Consider the following 18,683-nt stretch of genomic DNA (forward strand, 5'->3'; position numbering starts at 1 on the left):
TCTACCATTTTTTTAAGTATATAACTATTATAAAAAAAGACATAATTCACAATTTACTTAAGTTTTTTAATTTTAAGAAATTATGAAATTGATTGGTTAATATATTTTGTGTAATATAATTATTTGAAAATGTGTACTTAATAAATATTTTTTTTTATCATAAGAAAAATGAACAAAGTTTAGAATTTTACTAAAACAGATTTTTTGTTTTGTTTTTTGTTTTTTTTTTTAAATATAAAACAGTTAGACCAATAGTCAATATGACAAATGTTTTATGCTAAAAATTTTTTTAGTACTGTAAATTAAGTGCTGGTTTAATAAAAAATTTTTTTGTTTAATGTTTAAATATATTTTAATTGAATTTAATGTTTTAACATTTAAACAATTAGATTTTTATGTTTAACATTAAAAGGGTTCGAAACATAATTCACTAGCATAAACAGTTTTTTTATAGGGGTAAATGACTACTTTTTTCTTAGACAGGATTTTGTTAAATATTACGTTTTAAAATAATTTATGTTAAAAACACAACTTTTATTGATATAGCATAATTTTGGATTTTTATTTACATTTTGACAACATTTAAATGTTATAACATTTTTATATGTTATAATTATAACGTTATTCATTACGTTTTCTTATCCTGCTATTAATATACAACAATTAAAATACAGTACACTTTTATAAAAAAAATAGTTATTTTTGACATATACAAATACGCCAGGCAATAGAATTTTGACAATCAAAACATATACCGAAATATAGTTACGAACATATAGAATATGTATTAGGTATAAAAGACCTTTCATTTTACGACACTTTTTAGATATTTTCATAACGCACGCTTACAGATATGAATGTATCTTATATAAAAATCGTTTATTATTTAATTTTTTAAAGAAATAATCATAGAAGATACTGCGAGGAACTTAGTAATAAATAAATTAAAATAGACAGTTGAATAATAATTTTACTGACTTATAAATTATACTTATAATGAAATTTTTGTCTTAAAATTATGTATATTTTAGGTAATTTTTTTTTTGAACTGTTGTTTGAAACAAAAGCATTAGCAATCTTTTTTTTTACTTCAAGTGACACATTATCTTAAACAAATGCAAAACCTATTGCTTCTTCAGACATATACCATAAATGGTTGCAGAATTTTTTTGAAACTACTTTTGAAATATCTGGCATAATCATAGGAATGCACATCTTGTATATTCGTATCTGTAAACGTTCGTTGGATATAATGTAATATTCGTAAATATGCTAATTTTGATAATTCGACAAACGTGTATTGATAATAGTGTATTTTGTAGTTTTGATGGAAAAAGTAATAGGTTTAAAAAAAATTTGGAAGTACAAAACATATGAAAACTTTTTCAATAATTTATGTCCTGTGATTTTTGTGATAGCTTATTTACGAGTTATATGCAAAACTATCCTTATTGTTTAAATTTTAACCTATCTAAGGACCACCCTAATATATATAAATAAAGTTATTTTTGAACCTCGAAAGAAAATGGTTTCTTATTGTTTTTTTAGTGGCATGATATAATGAGATAATTAGTTAATTAGTTGCTGTTAATTAGTACTGTACTATAAATANAATATATATAAATAAAGTTATTTTTGAACCTCGAAAGAAAATGGTTTCTTATTGTTTTTTTAGTGGCATGATATAATGAGATATATCTCATTGGGTGTAATATTAAGGGAGTATAAAATTATATTGGCTAAATTTTAATTAAAAAAATATTTTTTGTAATTGAATTTCCTTATAAAATTTATAAGTAAATTATAATTTCCTTTAAAATATTGTTTTGTCACTTATCACAAGATACTCGAGAATTGTGATACCTCAATTCCAATCACAATTTCGTTCCAAAAGTTAAGAGAAATTATGAAATATTTTTTGAAAAATGATGGAGATGGAATGAACAGTAATTTTAACTTTATTTGTTTCGTGGCATAGGTAGTGTATATGCACCCAGAGAAAAACCTCGATCTATATAATAAATTCATTGTTCAATTTGATAAATATATCATTACTATTGAATCTATGATATATTTATCAATTTGATAATTTGTTTTCTTGTCTTGAACAATAATTATTTATAAGAATAATTATTTTGTTCGTATTAATAAAACATTATCATAAACCCTTGATAAAATTTCTCTATCAAAATTGATTGAGGTTTTTCTTTGAGTGTGAGGTATTTTTTCTTTTTTCTTTTATTCTATTTTAAACGATTCCTGATTCATTAATTTTCTCAATTACCCTTTGAATAGTAATTAAGCTAGGGAATCACGATTAATTAATTTAAGAACTATTTGTTAATATTTTTTATTGATTTGTTAGTTTAAAAACACTTACAAACAACAAAATTTAAAAGGTTGATATTAGAAAAATTGTAAGAAGAATAAAATCTTGTGAGTATTTTAAAATATCAGTTTTTTCAAATATTATGGGTGTTGGTAAAAATTTTTTTGGGCTCACGCTAAATATTATTTTCCTGTTCTTAAAAAATTTTCTAACGATTTTTAAAAATATTTTTGGGGAAGTTTAATTTAAGGACGGGAACTCTGTTTCCTTTAAAATATGGCTTTCGTATACTAATTTTTAGTAGATTAGAAAGTATAAAATATAAAAAATTATTCGTAGTTTTCAGAATAAAAAGTCCTTTAGTCAGGTCAAAATTTACCAAAATCTTAGAGGGACTAGAATTACTCACCGGAGACGGTCGCGAGTACATTCTACTTTTCATTGTACTTATCTGATTTAGGTATTAAAAAACGGTCTTTTTCAGTTACGTAGACGTTGATAATGTGATACAAGCATAGACTAATTTACAAAGTACATTAGTAATAATAATTTAAAATTATAAATAGTGTCTTATCAAATGTTGATGAATAAAATTTGATTTTTGTTTGACTACTTTGTTTAATACACAAGCGGATGGCATACAATCAGATACTCTGGTGGTCATGTGAAAATAAAGCGATTTAACCGCTGCAAACTATCGGAATGTCAGCGCCCTTAATTAACTATAAATATTGCTCAATACAATTTCAGGGTTATTAAAAAATATATATAGTTTAAAAAACTAAAAAAACACGCTTTTAAAGCACATCGAACTAAAAAGTTAAAAATAATTTTTAAAATAATTATGAACAAAAAATACTAGTATTATTGTGATAAAAGCGTGGGTGCTTTGTGCCATATTTTTCGTATATTGAGCGCCCCACGCTTTTATCACAATAATACTAGTATTTTTTGTTCATACTTATTTTAAAAATTATTTTTAACTTTTTAGTTCGATGTGCTTTAAAAGCGTGTTTTTTTAGTTTTTTAAACTATATTTAGTTTTTACTTTTTAGTTTCATGTTATGATAGTAGTTACTATCAATATCATGGTTGTTACGGGTAACGGGAAATCAGGGTTCGATTCTGGGGAGGGAGTCTGAGAAACGGCTACCACATCCAAGGAAAGCAGCAGGAACGTAAATTACCCACTCCCGGAACATGGAGGTAGTGACGAAAAATGACGATACTGGATTCATCCTTTGTAATCGGAATGAATGAGTTCTATATCTCTAAATAAGAATAAAGTGTGTTAATATATATTTTTAATAGTAATTAGAATATATATATATTTACATGTAAAGCGACTTAAGTACGTAAACGTATCATGCATTAGGTATAGCCGTGTTTTGTGGGCAGGCGGGTCGGACTAACGTTAAACCTGAGGTATAAACGGCGGTAGGAATATATACGTAAGCTGTATGCACGCGGATGATAATAGTCAGTCAAAATAAAAATTTGTTTATATATATATATAATATTGATGACACGCACGTGTGTACGGGTACAATAGGGTGCCCCTTATTTATATATGAACGATTTTTTTTTTATGAAATTCAAAGAGTGCCGCCCGGGAATTTGTTCCTATAGGTCTAAGTATAATATCTGCAAAATTTGAGCTTCATATAACATGATTAACAGGGCGCGCTCTAAGCTCAAAGTTTTAGGAAAATTCAAATTTTTGCACTTTTTTAATTTTTTTTGCCAAGTTTTTGATCTTACGGGAAAATGATAATGAGCTTTTTTGTAGACCTAGTTATTTACTACAATTAATGTTTCTAGTAATTTTTCATAAAGTCCGCGGTTTCTCGTGAAAATTAAAAAAAACTATTTATAACTTACATTTTACGAAAATTGCTCATTTTTTGTTTTTGTCAATATCTTTACAAAAATCAATCGTACAAAAAAAAGACATATTATTAATATTGTAGTAAATCATTTTTACTAAAAAATATATTATCATGCAAATTTTCATTAAGTGAACCCTTTTGGGTTAAATTAGGAAAACAAATAAAAATAACTGATTTTTGTACAATACTTCTCTTTCTAACTTCTGTTCTAGTATTGTACTCTTTAAAAGTCGAATTTTAAAAACAAGTTATAATATATTATGGGTTTTCTTATGGAAAGCATTAGCTTTTTAACATCTTTTAGTGTGGAGGTCCTGTAAAATAATGTGTTTTATTTAATTATAAAATAAATAAATAAATATCAGGTTCTAATTTTATGCATTATGTACAACATAATTGGTGTCTGAAAGGGGTTTAGACCCCATAGGCCATATTGATAGGTAAATTTCTATTAATTTATTCTTCAGTTATTCATATAAAATTGATCTTTTTTAAAAAGTGAAAACTATTATTTTTAGCTATGATGAAAAGATGAAAAGATTATACCGTAATGATTTTTTTTTGTTAAAACTTCTCAGTTTTCACTGGATCAATATTGCTGATAAGTCAAAATAACTCGATCTATTTAAAGAATTGAAAAAATTGAAAATATCCTTTAATTTTAGATATTCAAAATAATATCTCAAAATTAGACAGCCATCAAAAATAGAAAAAATATCATTATTTTTATGAATTTGTAATATATATAATACATCATTTGATATTTTATTTATTAAAATGCAACAGAAAACTTAAATACAGAATTTGAACGAGATCATTATGCATACTTATTATTTTGTTTTATTTTAATTTTTGAAAATGTTCAGAGAGGCCTGCATTCTTTAAATCTATATAATATAAATTCTTTTTAATTTTTCTTTCTATTTAAAAAAATAAAATCACACTGATAATTGTTCTAATAACAATAGTTTGTCGTGTAAGTCAAATATTTATTAGATATCTGTTAACATTTTTCAATTTTTTTAAAATATTTCTTTATAAAATAGAGCTATTGAATATTGTTTTAGTATATTTTGAAAAATGATAATAGAAATCAAAACTTTTCTATTATCAGCCATAAATAATCGCCGTTTTGAAGTGTTTTACGGTAGAGATGTTAATTATTGTCAGATATTAATCTATACTCATGTGCACTATGCCAGATCTTCATTATGCTGGGTCCAGACTGTACTGGTTTCTTTTATTGGAGGATCACAATGCGGTCCAATGTAGTTTTTATTCATATTTAATTAATAATAATAAATTCTAGCAATTCAAATTTTAAACTATGCTTTATTGTGGATATGATAGATGCAACCGACTTGTCAATTGATGTATTACAAAGAAAGTTAATGACTTGTGATTATTTTAATTATCTTAGACCTTATATTTAGGAGTAATAATGCACCCAGAGATGAACAAGGCTTTGGATAATGTTGGCAGCGCCGATCGGTACTCCAGTTCACCTGTTCCCCGCGTTTGTTCTAGCCGCGCAACCGTTCGAGAAACCACTCCATGTGAGTAGTCTTTCGGTTGCCTTCGTGTTGTTTGGTTTATGGCTCGGTTCGTTCAAATTTTTGATGGCGATTTTATGTTTGAAATTTTAAAGTTAACGTGATAATTAAAAAATCAAGAAAAATATTTTTATGAAGTTTATATCAAGTGAATATGCGATTTTGAGTGTAAAATTTTTAAATTTTGGTGTGAAGTGTTTTAAAAATGTGTTCATGACTACATTTTTTGTAAGTGTTCAATTTAAATAATTCTACAGTATAGTATGTGGATTTAACCGTTGTTTTAATATCGGTAAGCTCTTTTTTTTTCTATCAAATAAACAGGTTATACATTTCAAATTAATAAGTAACGTGTAAAAGTTCAATTTGCATTTGGGTTGTTGATAACAACAAATAAAATATTTATAATTAACAAAAAATACCTGATTACTAAAAATTTACAAACTTGTTTATAGTTTTGTGTTAAAATATCAATGAAAAGTTAATTTAAATGCCTATATCAGTTTATTAAATATGCATTGACTAAACAATATATATATTTTTTAAGTTTGAAGTCTTTGTAGCGATTTCTTTTCAATTTTATAAATTGTTCAACTTTAGTAAATTAATTTTGCTATGAAAATTGCAAAAAATTAACTATAGTTTTATTAAGTATTATTAATTTATACAGAAAATTATTTAAAATAAGATAATATTTCTAATGATGTTGTGAAATAAAATATCCCAGTATCAGGTTTTAATTATTATAAATGGATTTTGCAGAACAAATAAATTACGTGCTGGATTTTAGGAAAATATTTTTTCTTCTTAACTATATTATTACATTAATTAATATATACATAATTAAATATTACAATATTAAATAAGGCTAAAAAAAACTTTTAATGGCCAACATTTCGATATCTTTTATATTGTTAACACTGTTGTTATTGTAGGTATAGGTGTTGTACTTTTTAGGTTTCAATTAAAATGGGTTTAAAATTGATTAAGTAAATAGGTAAATTAATCTTAATGTATATTATGATTGAGTGAAACAAACGAAGAATTAACTGAAGTTTTTAATCTGAATTATGGATAATTTAGTTTATATAGTTTACAAAGTATTATTGTATAGTTGCCCAAAGTTTTGTAGTCCTAAGAAAAATGTTTATTGTTATAATCGAGTATAACAAGATAATTTCATATTCAAAAATAGTCCCAGTTATTCAATTAGTCGATAGCTAATCGAACTTCATCACTTATAAAATATAACACTTTTGTATCAGGTTTACCTGTCTGCAATACATGTAAATTGTACAAGTACACTACTATTTAATCTTTGACTAATTAATTGATCATAATTAATCTTATTCGGTTGATGGTCGTAAAACTAACTGTAAAATGCATTAATGAGGTTTTTCTAATAACAACTTGTTAGATAGAAGAGATATGATAGTATGTACTCGTGATTAAATTACTATTTTCTCGTCTGATCTTTTGATTGAAAAGTCATTACAACTTTACAATATTATTACATACAATAGATATATTTTCACGCCCTACTGCAACGATTTGAGATTGTACATCGTGAGGTATCTTGAAACCCAAGGTACACGTTTATATATCAAATTCATAATATTTAACTGTGTTCTACACAGGCAATCGCCGACTTCTACTTCAATTCCGGAATTTAATAGCTGGTTTTGTTTCAAGACATCCATTGTTGTTATGGCCGTCTAGTGTGAACATACTGAAACGTTACCAAGGTTAATATTTGATGGACGATTAGGTGAATACGGATAAGTTAATTGTGATTATTATATATAACTACATACTTTAGTAGCTAAAATGAAAAAATAGTAAAACGTGGTTTAAAGATTTTGTTAGATTTCGAACGTAAGATTTCGTTGTTTAAACGTTGAGGTGATTCCACTCACAATATATAAAATTTATCATAACTAGAAGCCGATTTGAAATTATTCATTTTTGAAAATTTTTATGTTTTTAAAAGTATTATTATAACGTTATTTTTTATCGTAAAAAATTTTTAGCGAATAATATATTTATAAATACTATTGGAATAGATATTTCTTCACGATACTGAGTGATGTTTTAACAATTCGGTTCAGTGCGTTTTCCTTAACAATTTATATTTTAGTTATAATTGTTACAAATCAGTTTAAAATAACGAAATTTTATTATTATTTTTTTAATAGTACATAACATAAGCAAATTAAAGGATAAGCTTTATTTAATATGTCAGTGAAATTATTTAAATATAAATATATAATTACAAGTGTCAAAGTTGCAAAATATTTTTGGCATATTTTGATATTTTTTCAAATTTTTTGAAATATTATCTCATTTACAAAAACAAATTTACAAAGAAACACTTCTTTTATAATGGCTTAGGTTGTATTAATATCATATTTTATTACTTGCATGGGAAAAATACGTGCAGTATTTAAAGTTCATTATGTTATTGCCTTTAACATATTTTTGCATTAATTGAATATTTAATTATAAGACAATTTTTTAAATTTTACAAAATAGTGGATTATATTAAAATATTATTTACTTTTGTTTTATAAACGTATATATAGAAGCACACATAATAAATTACTGTGTAGGTTTTTATAGCTAGACTCAATTATTTTTATTAAAAGGGCTTAAAATATTAGAAATTTGCATAAGTAAATTCATTTTATTTAATGATAGTTATTAAAAACCATTTCATAGTAGTAGCTGAAAACTAAAGATCTGGGTTTTGAGTATTAATTTTGATAAATGTTAAAGCATTTTTAGTAGCATCCATAGCATATTTTTTTGAAAGCTTAAGAACAAATTATTGTTGTTAGTTATTATAATGATGAATGTAAATTGTCATTTGAGATCATAGTTTATATCAAGTATAAAGTGGTCTTCGCTCATTCAACTTAAACAAGATGTAACATAATTTTCATGAACTAGGTGACAGCTATAACTTATGAACGCTTTAGAAAATTGTTGTGGTTCAGTCATAAGTCAAGAGTTTCATAAATATGTTTTATCCGACAAAATAGATGGTTTGCTCGCATACTTACGGTAATTACAAAACAATAATTATAGTCACAGACCGAAAGTGTTTTCTGTACAACAATCTATCCAATATATACCTATATCGCCAATTGATAGGCACCAGATAACTCTTACACGTGACGCTATTGCTGCATTGAGACTCATACGGCATAAATGATGGCGTGTGCGCTAATGTCCACGAACCAAACGGCCTCACCTTCGACCACGTAGGAATCCGAAGGCAGTAGTGGCTATGTATTTATTGTTGTGTTGGAATTCAATAGTTTTTGGATAGTAGTCAAACTCTAGTTCACTTTAAGTTTACTATTATCTTTACTATACATTCAAATAATCCTAATTTAAGTACAGAAATAAGAAAAAACATTGTTTCAGATTTTAAAAGGCTTTTGGTTTGCTCTTTTATTTGTAATCTCAGAATATTGGTCCATTTATTTTGCGTTTAGATTTAAACTGAAAGTTCTTGGGAACTTCAACAATATTGTGACAAATTAGTATAACTCGGACCAATTAAGAACATGACTTGGAATTTGGGTATTATAACTTGTACGGCTTACAAGTTACAATGTAGATAGTACGTACCGGGTACTATTATTTTACAGAATACAATTGCCAGAACACTACACAATATTAAAGTGTATATATTATAAATAAGCAGTGTATACACAAATTTCTCTGTGAAAAGTATGAGTCATTATGAATTTTTAAATTTAGGTGCCCTATCTTTACTGTGCTAATCCTTGAATGGTTTACATTATACGCAAATTATCATCAAAATTATGTTCTTCATGTGTTATATATTGGATTTGTACTATTAATAAGTGTTAGTTGAAAACGACGAACTTTACTAATAAATTTGCCTACACGCCCTCTGCTTTTTTGGTGTATATTGTATTTTGGTTAAACATTTCCTAGTGCAATAAGTTTGTATAATATTTTAGTTGGTATCATGCTGTTAGACTTTATCTCGTTTAAAATACTTCAAAAAAATATCTATTGCTTTAAAAAATTACAAATAAGTTACAATTGTTGGTTGAACTTTTTATTTTAATTTTCAAATATTAAAAACACTTTAAAAAAATACAATATAAAGAAAACAAGTTATTTATTTTTTAACTATTTGAATTCTATAAAAATAAATTATTAAAAAAACTTTAAGCTATAGTATTTTGCTAACATTATGCTTATATAAAACAAATTTAAAGATTATTTAAATATAAAAGAGTTTTTTATAGGATTAAGTACTCTTTTGAGTATGGGTAAAAATTTGATTATAATCAGACTTAAAATTAAAAATTATTCGATTGAATATAATAATGACATAACTTATATTAATTTAAATTATTTTTTTAATTTTGTACTAATTTTAAAGAAAATATTGCAAAATCTGTGTGAGAAATTCAGGTTTTTGAAAATTATTTATTAGTAGTCACTAGAGCTTGTGGAAAAAAATTGTTGAAGTGTTGTTTTGAGTGCATTGGAACTTCTAAAATACATAATAAATATGCAGAGGAGCGTGCCACGTAGTGCATTGTTATAGTGTAGACATAAAGGCTAAAAATTATTTCTACCATGCTCTCTGATATAATGCAAAATGAACTGAAACAATGGTTCATATGATATTTTGCAAGTTATTGCCATATATTTATACAAAATATAAGGAAACTGGTGTCAATTATTAATGCGTAAGTTTTCCTTTGTCCTAAATTATTATGCCAGGTCCTTAACATTATTTTTTTCGCAAAATTACTAGTAAAATAGAATAATTATTTATTTTTAAAAGTTTAATAAATGTTTATCTAACAATATAATAGACAATAGTATTTTGATAGAAGAATAAATTATTTTTATTAAATTTATTTAATGTAAGTTTTAATAATTTTTTATCTATTTAAATAGAGTATTTGAGAAGTATTTATTAAGCATAATTTGTTATACAGAATATTGACTTGATATATCAATTCTATGTTAACATAGGAATACAATGCAAAATATTAAATATTTATTCAAGAATTTGAAATTTATATATTGATTTATTTAATCTCAATAACATTCTTTTATCCCGTCCGTCATTTTTTTAGATTTTCATCTTATTCGAGTTCTAATCGACCAGCTTTTATATTGATTGTTATTTTTAGCAAATTTAAATTTACTTTCTTACTTATAAAGAAACTGTTTATTGAATACGTTATTTAATTAATAATTATGTTAAATAATTTAGTAAATAAGATTTAAAATATTATTAGGGTTTTTGTAAACTACGATGATTGACTATTGAAATTTTTTCAAATTTATTTTATAAGAGTTATATTGCTGTATAATATAGTATATTAGTTTACAGCAACTCAAGTTGCTTAAATATGAATATTCAAATACGTGAAAATTAGGATTATTTACATATAAATTATTACGTATAATTGTAATATTTTCATATTAAAAAAATATATTTGTAATCTATCATTTAATATGAGCTGAAGGACAAAAAAATGATGAAAATAAATTCTAGAATATAAATGGTTTTAAAGGTTTCACTTGGACAGCTAGTATTCGAGGCAATTTATTTTTGCTTATTTAATTATGTTGGGTTTGATTGGTATATCGCTCTTGTTGAATGATGACAACGCTGCAAGGTAAATACATTCAAAACAAAAATCATTTTGTGAATAAATTTGAAGTGTTGTGTTTTAAATTTTAAGTTGAATTAAACATTTGTGCTCTCAACTCTGTTGTGACACCTAATGCCTATAGAATTTTAAAGTAAATTTAAATATAATATTTTAATATATATATATATATATATATATGTATTTTACAAATTTAATTACTACAATTTATGTTAAACTTGCAATCAGTTATATTGTAAAGATAAAGAAAAGTGATTTAAAACAATTGGATTTCATTAAAATATTAGATTTTTTTGTTTATAAAAAAAGTAATATAATAAGTTAGCTATCAAAATGAAAAAAATGCAAATTGAAAAATCAATATGCAGTAAAAAGCTATGTTCCCAGTAATTGATTTTTTTCATGATTTACAATGTGCTCGGTATGTTCGTGTAATTACTCTGATGAGATTAATCCATACATTCTCGATGTAATAGTATCAAGTTCAGTTAGATTATTATTGTTATTAATTTTGTTCATAAAAACTCGTTTGGATTGCGGTTTTGTAGCGAATTCGAACTACGTGTATTAGTTAAATATAATCAATGATATTGGATAGGCTTTGAGTAAAATAATATTATTATATGAAGATGATACCATTCGAAAACCAGTAGTACTGTATACTTAAAATGTTATCCAGTTAGTATTCAATAGGTTATAGGAGTCACCCTATCGAGATAATAAGTAAGGGTCGGATGTTACCGTATAAGAACAATAACAACAACATTGATAACATAATAGCTCATAATAATTGTCATAGCTATTATACCCTCTCCGTGGTACTTTCAAAATAATATTATTATTGTAAGAGCATTAATATTAATGATAATTTGCACTAAATCCCTAGTGAAATTTGCCCCTTCTTAAGGATCGTTTCCACATCAGCGGGATTTCAATTACCATTTGTTTGTTTTCATTCATATTTATTACTAAGATGGCCAACGAAAAAAATATTTAGTCGAGTACGTAACCATTTTCAGAATATATTCGCTTAGCTAAATTACTATTTACTGATCATTTATTGATTGATTAATGTATTCAAACCTTAAAATTTATATTCAGTTATTTTTATGGTTTGATTTTACAATACTTATATTTAGATGTAACATTTTGATAAAAATTATCATGCTTCAATATTTGTTTTTTAATGTATGTGTTTAAAAGTGTTATGTGTTGGTTTTTTATGATTAAGAAAAGATATCTATAACTTTTATTTATCTATCAAGATTTTTAAAATTTGATACTTGTTTTAAAACTAAAATAAAAAATTTTCCATTGGAATTTGTACAAAGTAGTTTTGTACATTACTGTTTAGTTGTTTTTGTTAAATTGAATAAAAAAAAAGGATTGTGTTAACGACCAAATGTTATTATTGTAGTGTTATTAGAATGAGCGAGTAATGAAAATTTTTTGGCGGTTATTCAAAGTATAAAAAGTTCTTTTGTTTTGAGATTGTACTTAAATTATAAGGTTCTTAGGATTTCATAAGAAAATTTGGTCCATTATTTTTATTTAGTACTGTGGTTATGGCTGCAGTAAAAAATCTTTAGAGTTTAGCCATTTTGGTCTGGCCTCAATTGAGCGATTATATTTGACCAAAAGAGAAACCCAACGATTAATAGAATACCCTCGAGTCTATTTAATAACACTCTCATATTTCACACAGTGCATAACAGTCGTGAAAATTGGATTTTCCGTCAAGACTTTATGTTTATTGTAAGAGATAAAATCTGACAATAGAAAATCTTAAATCCAATAGTTGTACTTTTAAACCATCTAACGGAATTATTCTGTATCGTCGGATGATAATACAGTCATTGGTAATTATTAGAGAAAGTATTTAGCAATCGATTGTGAATTGGCCGGAAAATAAAAGAATGACTGGTTTTATGATACTATGTAATTAATCGAGCACTGGTAAAATAATATTACTAATGTAGAATTATAAATTAAACTCATAGTATATAAAACTTGTTTTAAGTATAAATAAGAGGGAAAGAAATTTTTCCAAAATTTTATTCTTCTATCAAATTCTTAATTCGTTTTTACACCACATTTTCGTTTTTGATAAATGTTTTTATTTACTTGTAAGTTACAAGCAAATGAGCAAAATTAAGTTTTTGTCGATTTATTTTTTTTTTGATTTTAGGCTGTTGCTATTATGCAAGATTAGGTTCTTTTTTTAATAGTAACTTTCACGAATTAGTGCGATTAAAATATTTGTAGTTCCTGTAAGTCTTGATTTGGACTAGTGTAGTTTGCAAACATTTCGCTGTACGATTAGATCGACTGTTGAATTCGAACTAAAAACTTTCTTCGACAAAAATATATGTAAAATTTGTTGGCAATTATCTATTTATTTTCTATTTAAATAGGTTATAGTTGTTGAAATATTATAGTATTTGTTATAGTATCACGTTATTGAGGACAAGTTTTAATTACTATAACTGTATTGACAATAAATTATTTTAATCGTAAAAAACGAATTTATTAAACCAGTTTTGTTATCGATCACATTTCTTTCGTAATACTTCTCACTATTAAAACGCTTAAATTCAATGTCAATTATAAAAGTTAATTAAAACTTGTTATTTATGTAGACTAAATAAGAAGAATTTTACCTTGTACGATATAATTTGTTAAATTCTGATTAAAATAATAGTATAATTTTAATAATACATGATTATTGCACGCTGCACGTTAGTACGATCACTTCTAATATGAGTAGAACAGATGCCTTTTGGGTCCCGCCGACACCTGTCTCAGTTCTCGTCTAAGACATATGTATGACCTACGTCCGGCCGTATTCTCAGCAGTGTACCATGTCGTCACGATTAATTTTATTTGAGATCGGTAGGCCGTTCGTTTTTTTATGCGTATACCGGAACAAGGTAATTTAATTCTCCTTCTCTTCTAAAAATATTTTATTCGGCCTGTCACAACCCGTGTAAATTTCATGTACACTCTTACCATTAATAACAATAACAATAATTATGCAATCTTATGTTTGAACTTGCTGCAACAATATCATCAGTTCGTGCATTGTGTGTATTCGAGTGGGTACGTTGATACAATATTACAGTAACGATACTAGAATGAGTAGTAAGTTCTGTGTAACCTGAACAATAGTCATTGGAGGTCAAGAGCTCTGGTTGTGTGTTAATGCGGTGCGTGATGTGACGGTTTGGGAATCGTGACGTTTCCGAGATACGTGACCAGCTCACAATGCAAACACGTTGGCCGAGTATTAATCCACTGCCGCAACCGATTATTTTCAATGAGTTTCGTTTAAGATAGTGTGCGGTTATTCATAAGGCATGTGAGGTATGCTGTAATAACGGCGCACTTAAAACAAACACCCTCCATGTCGTTTACAGAGCAAATTATATTCATGTATTGCTGTCGGAAACTGTCTTTGAAAAACACAAGAAATAGAAAAAGAAAAATAGAAATATTCTAAAATTGCTTTTAAAATAATTCAATTAATGTAATTTATTTTTCTGTCAACAGCTGTATACAGCCATTATAAGAGCAACATAAAAAAACAAGCTACTCGGTATATTTTGATATTTCATGAGGCTAATCACTCTTAGTAACACAATTTTTTTAATTCGACTATTTTAGTTTTTCTCTTTTTATAATCATATAGTACATTAAATTAGCTGTGATTTGATCTAGATGTTACTATGCAGAATACTTTAAAATCTTCCATTTTTACACAAAATTGTATAATTTTATGCTTTAGTAGCCAACAACTCTTGTAAGTAAAGTTTATCGATAGTTTTTCATTTATCATTTCAAAGTGCATTGTATTAGCTTTAATTTTATGTAGGTTTAAAGAAATCAGATTTTGTAAAACGTTATCAAAAATTTTAATGAAAAAAATGGTTGACATGATTTTTAAGCTACCACACTACCTTAGTTAATAATTGGATTTTTTAGAGAAGTTTGTTGTTCGTAAAGTAAATGTCTACATTGTTATCTTCAAAATTTTTGCAATGATTCGTTCACTTTTCAAAAAGTCAATTCAGTGAAAGTTAAAATTATTAACATTGACTGTTTTATGACGCTTATAATTTTTTGGGACGTTATTCTTTATTAAGATGGTTGAGGGGAGTTTTTTTTTAAAGATGACATTAATAGCTTCAACTAGATAAGTTTTGTGGTTTTTTGACGGATCGTTGAGCAAAATCGCTACAGTAGAAACGGAGTATTTGTGTATACTAACCAAAAAAATAAAACACGGCAAAGTAAAACTAATAATTTTTCAGCTACACATCGAAACTAAAATGTATACAATTATTCATTTGTCTCGTTTAAAATATCAATATTTTTAGTTGATGACGAATTAAATATAGCTTCATATTCTCATAAAAAATTACCATAAAATAAAATAATTGAAGCTTAACTAGGTAAATTGTTATATTTAACGTATAAAGTAACTTTTTCTTTTTAGTTTAGTACGTTTTGCGAAATTTTATCATAACGAAATATTTTTACTATACTCGTAGACTTCGCAAAGTGTATTTTGTTTTAACTTTATAGTAAAATTATGTATAATATAATCGGATAAAACAATACGTTTACAATGTTGATTGTATAATATATTATAATAAGATTATTTATAATATGACAATGGTAATATAAAGGCTAATATAACTTAGGGATGTTCTGTATTTGTCCCAAAAACATGCCTCTTAATAATGAAAATTTACAAAGCTCTGACGTATATCTGTTTGCATAATTACCATTAATGATTTTGTGCAAATAAAGCTCGGTAGCTAACGTAACAATTGACATAATATGATATAAGATGGTATCTGATTAAGTGTATTTTTTAAAGAACTTGGCGCAATTTAATAAGTCTAAATGAGATAATAGACCCAACAACATTAAAATGTTGTTGTAGTTTAGTTAAACCCATGGTATGGTTATTTTTATTTTATTACTGTTCAACTCTTGGCTATAATACACTCACGGTCATGTACGTTTATAAGTGTCGTGATGAATCGCAAGAAAATTAAAGAAGTCAAGATTAAGTAAGCATAAATAATAATTCTCATCTGAATAATAAAAAGTTATATCAACTTAAAAAAAGATTAGGTGTAAAATTTTTCTAGGCGATTCCATATTTCATCAAGTTTGAGAATTAACAAGAAATAACTTTTATTCAAAGTAATATGCGAGTAAAAGCAATATGCCATTTTATTGAAATAAAACAAACCAAATTATTCAAATGGAAAATATTGTTAGACATAATAAAGAAAAAAACAATGCTAGTGATTTTTGTGGAAATCATAAAATAAAATAGCCCGGAAATAGCTTGGATAAAAACTGTCCTTTCCATTTACTAGATTGAATTTGCTAAACAATGACGAAATCGGTGGGCGTCAATTGTGTTTACGTTTGTAGATACTCAATGCGCATAATTCTGTATCGTTTCGCATGTAATAGGTATACAAGAGTCTGTATGTCTGTCAGCAGACTACAATAGCTCTAGGTCCTAACGTGGATTTATCCGCCACAACGTGTGTTCGAAACTTATTTGAGTTTTAGCGTTTGATCAATTGAATTAGCTGACCGTGCATACCACAATGTTTGCTGTACAAACATTCTCTTTTTGTTTACTCGAAATGCAGAATATACTTTATGTAATTATCATGATTGTTAATCACAGTTACATGCCAATCGGTTATAAATGCCGCAGAATTAATATGATTTAGTATAGTTGACGAAATTTTAGGGAAACGAATAGTTTGAAACTATTCATATAGTTGTTTCTAGATAATTATTTATTTATATTATGAAAGAATTATTATTGTGTGATGTTTGTATTTGTTTTGACCTCTTCCTTAACTAACTCTAAAGCATTCGACGTTAGTTTGATAGCACAGTATTAAAAAACAGGTTGTCGACCTTTCTATCTAGTATAGTCGTCAGTAGTTTTCCGAGCGATGAGAGGCGGAAGGAATACAATTTATAAATACCACTGTACCATCGTTTTCAATGAACTAGTTTATTAAAAATAATTATACATAAAAGTACAACGAGAAAAAAAAGAGGGAAAATATACGATTTGTTAAAATCTTAAGATTAACTAGAAATTCAAAACATTTAATGTCAATAAGTTATTGATATCCGTCTAGTAAAACTCAAATCGGAAATGTTACTTGTGCTCCAGTAACAATGACCGTAACTAAATGTTTCGTGCTGTTATTTATCCAAGTTATTTTCAACGATAATTTTCCGCGAAAATATAAAAACTGTACGTTTTTTCAATATAAAAAGTATTCACCAATTTAATAACAGTCCTGATAGCAATATAAATCATCTTAATGTTAATTATTAAACAAAATTTTATTTCAAAAAAGTAGTGGACAAGGTTTTTGTTATCATCTCAAATCCATGATTTTTAAAAATAATTTATGTTGTTATAATATTTATATATTGTCTTAAGTTAAGGGTTTTATTGTCAACTATTAGAATATTACCTTTTTTTATTTAGTTATGACTGAGATTATTATTGTAATCATAGTTAACGTTTACATATAGTTTAATTAGTTTACGATTACTATTCATTAAATTTTTTATAGTATTCAAACAAAGTTCTTTAAATTGCTGCTGTATATTTTTTAGGGTTTTTATTTTGTGATGAACAGTTGAACAAAATTTAAAGCATGTTTAAATGGGTATATTCTGCAAAAAATCTAGTTAGTTTAGTTATTTTGTATTGTGACCATTTTGTATAATAAAGGTTTAAGTTTAATCTCAATGTCAACTGATGCGAAACAATAGAACTGCATGGTGGAAAACGCTCACACACACCCTTTTACACACATTATGTACCCAAGGATCGTAGATGTAGAACAAAGATTAAAATTAAGCATAGTTGTAAAATCTTTTACTTGATGCTGTACAAAATATTAATTTTTAATATTTTATGTATTTATATATTCCGTTAATTTCATCAAAATCTATTTTTTAAACATTTTATAATAAAATATTATGAATATTTATTTATGTATTTAAATAATGAAAGAAATAATCAAAATATTTTCAAATTTTTATAAATAGATCCTAAAGCTCGTTATAAAAATAATGAGCTTTCCTTGTACTAAAATACTTAATTTTGATGATGCATGAAATGTTTTTCAGAGTTAGGGGTTTAATATTATACCTTTAACATTGTTAGAGT

General features: G+C 25.8%; 1 protein-coding gene across 5 annotated transcripts in view; it reads left to right on the plus strand.

The window, feature by feature from the left end:
* The first annotated feature begins 5,771 nt into the window (after positions 1 to 5,771).
* Positions 5,772 to 18,683, plus strand: part of LOC126903765 (band 4.1-like protein 4) — an 81,449-nt gene continuing 68,537 nt past the window's right edge. For 3 of the 5 annotated variants that reach the window (XM_050682237.1, XM_050682232.1, XM_050682238.1), the window contains exon 1: positions 5,772 to 6,063. The gene's annotated coding sequence lies outside the window, so the exon portion shown is untranslated. Of the gene's footprint in view, positions 6,064 to 7,517; positions 7,540 to 18,683 lie in introns of those variants that run through there. The other 2 variants (XM_050682233.1, XM_050682234.1) reach the window with 2 other exon arrangements.

The sequence above is a fragment of the Daktulosphaira vitifoliae genome, unplaced genomic scaffold (assembly GCF_025091365.1).
Source record: "Daktulosphaira vitifoliae isolate Bord-2020 unplaced genomic scaffold, ASM2509136v1 Scaffold_4, whole genome shotgun sequence".
NCBI classification, from domain to species: domain Eukaryota; kingdom Metazoa; phylum Arthropoda; class Insecta; order Hemiptera; family Phylloxeridae; genus Daktulosphaira; species Daktulosphaira vitifoliae.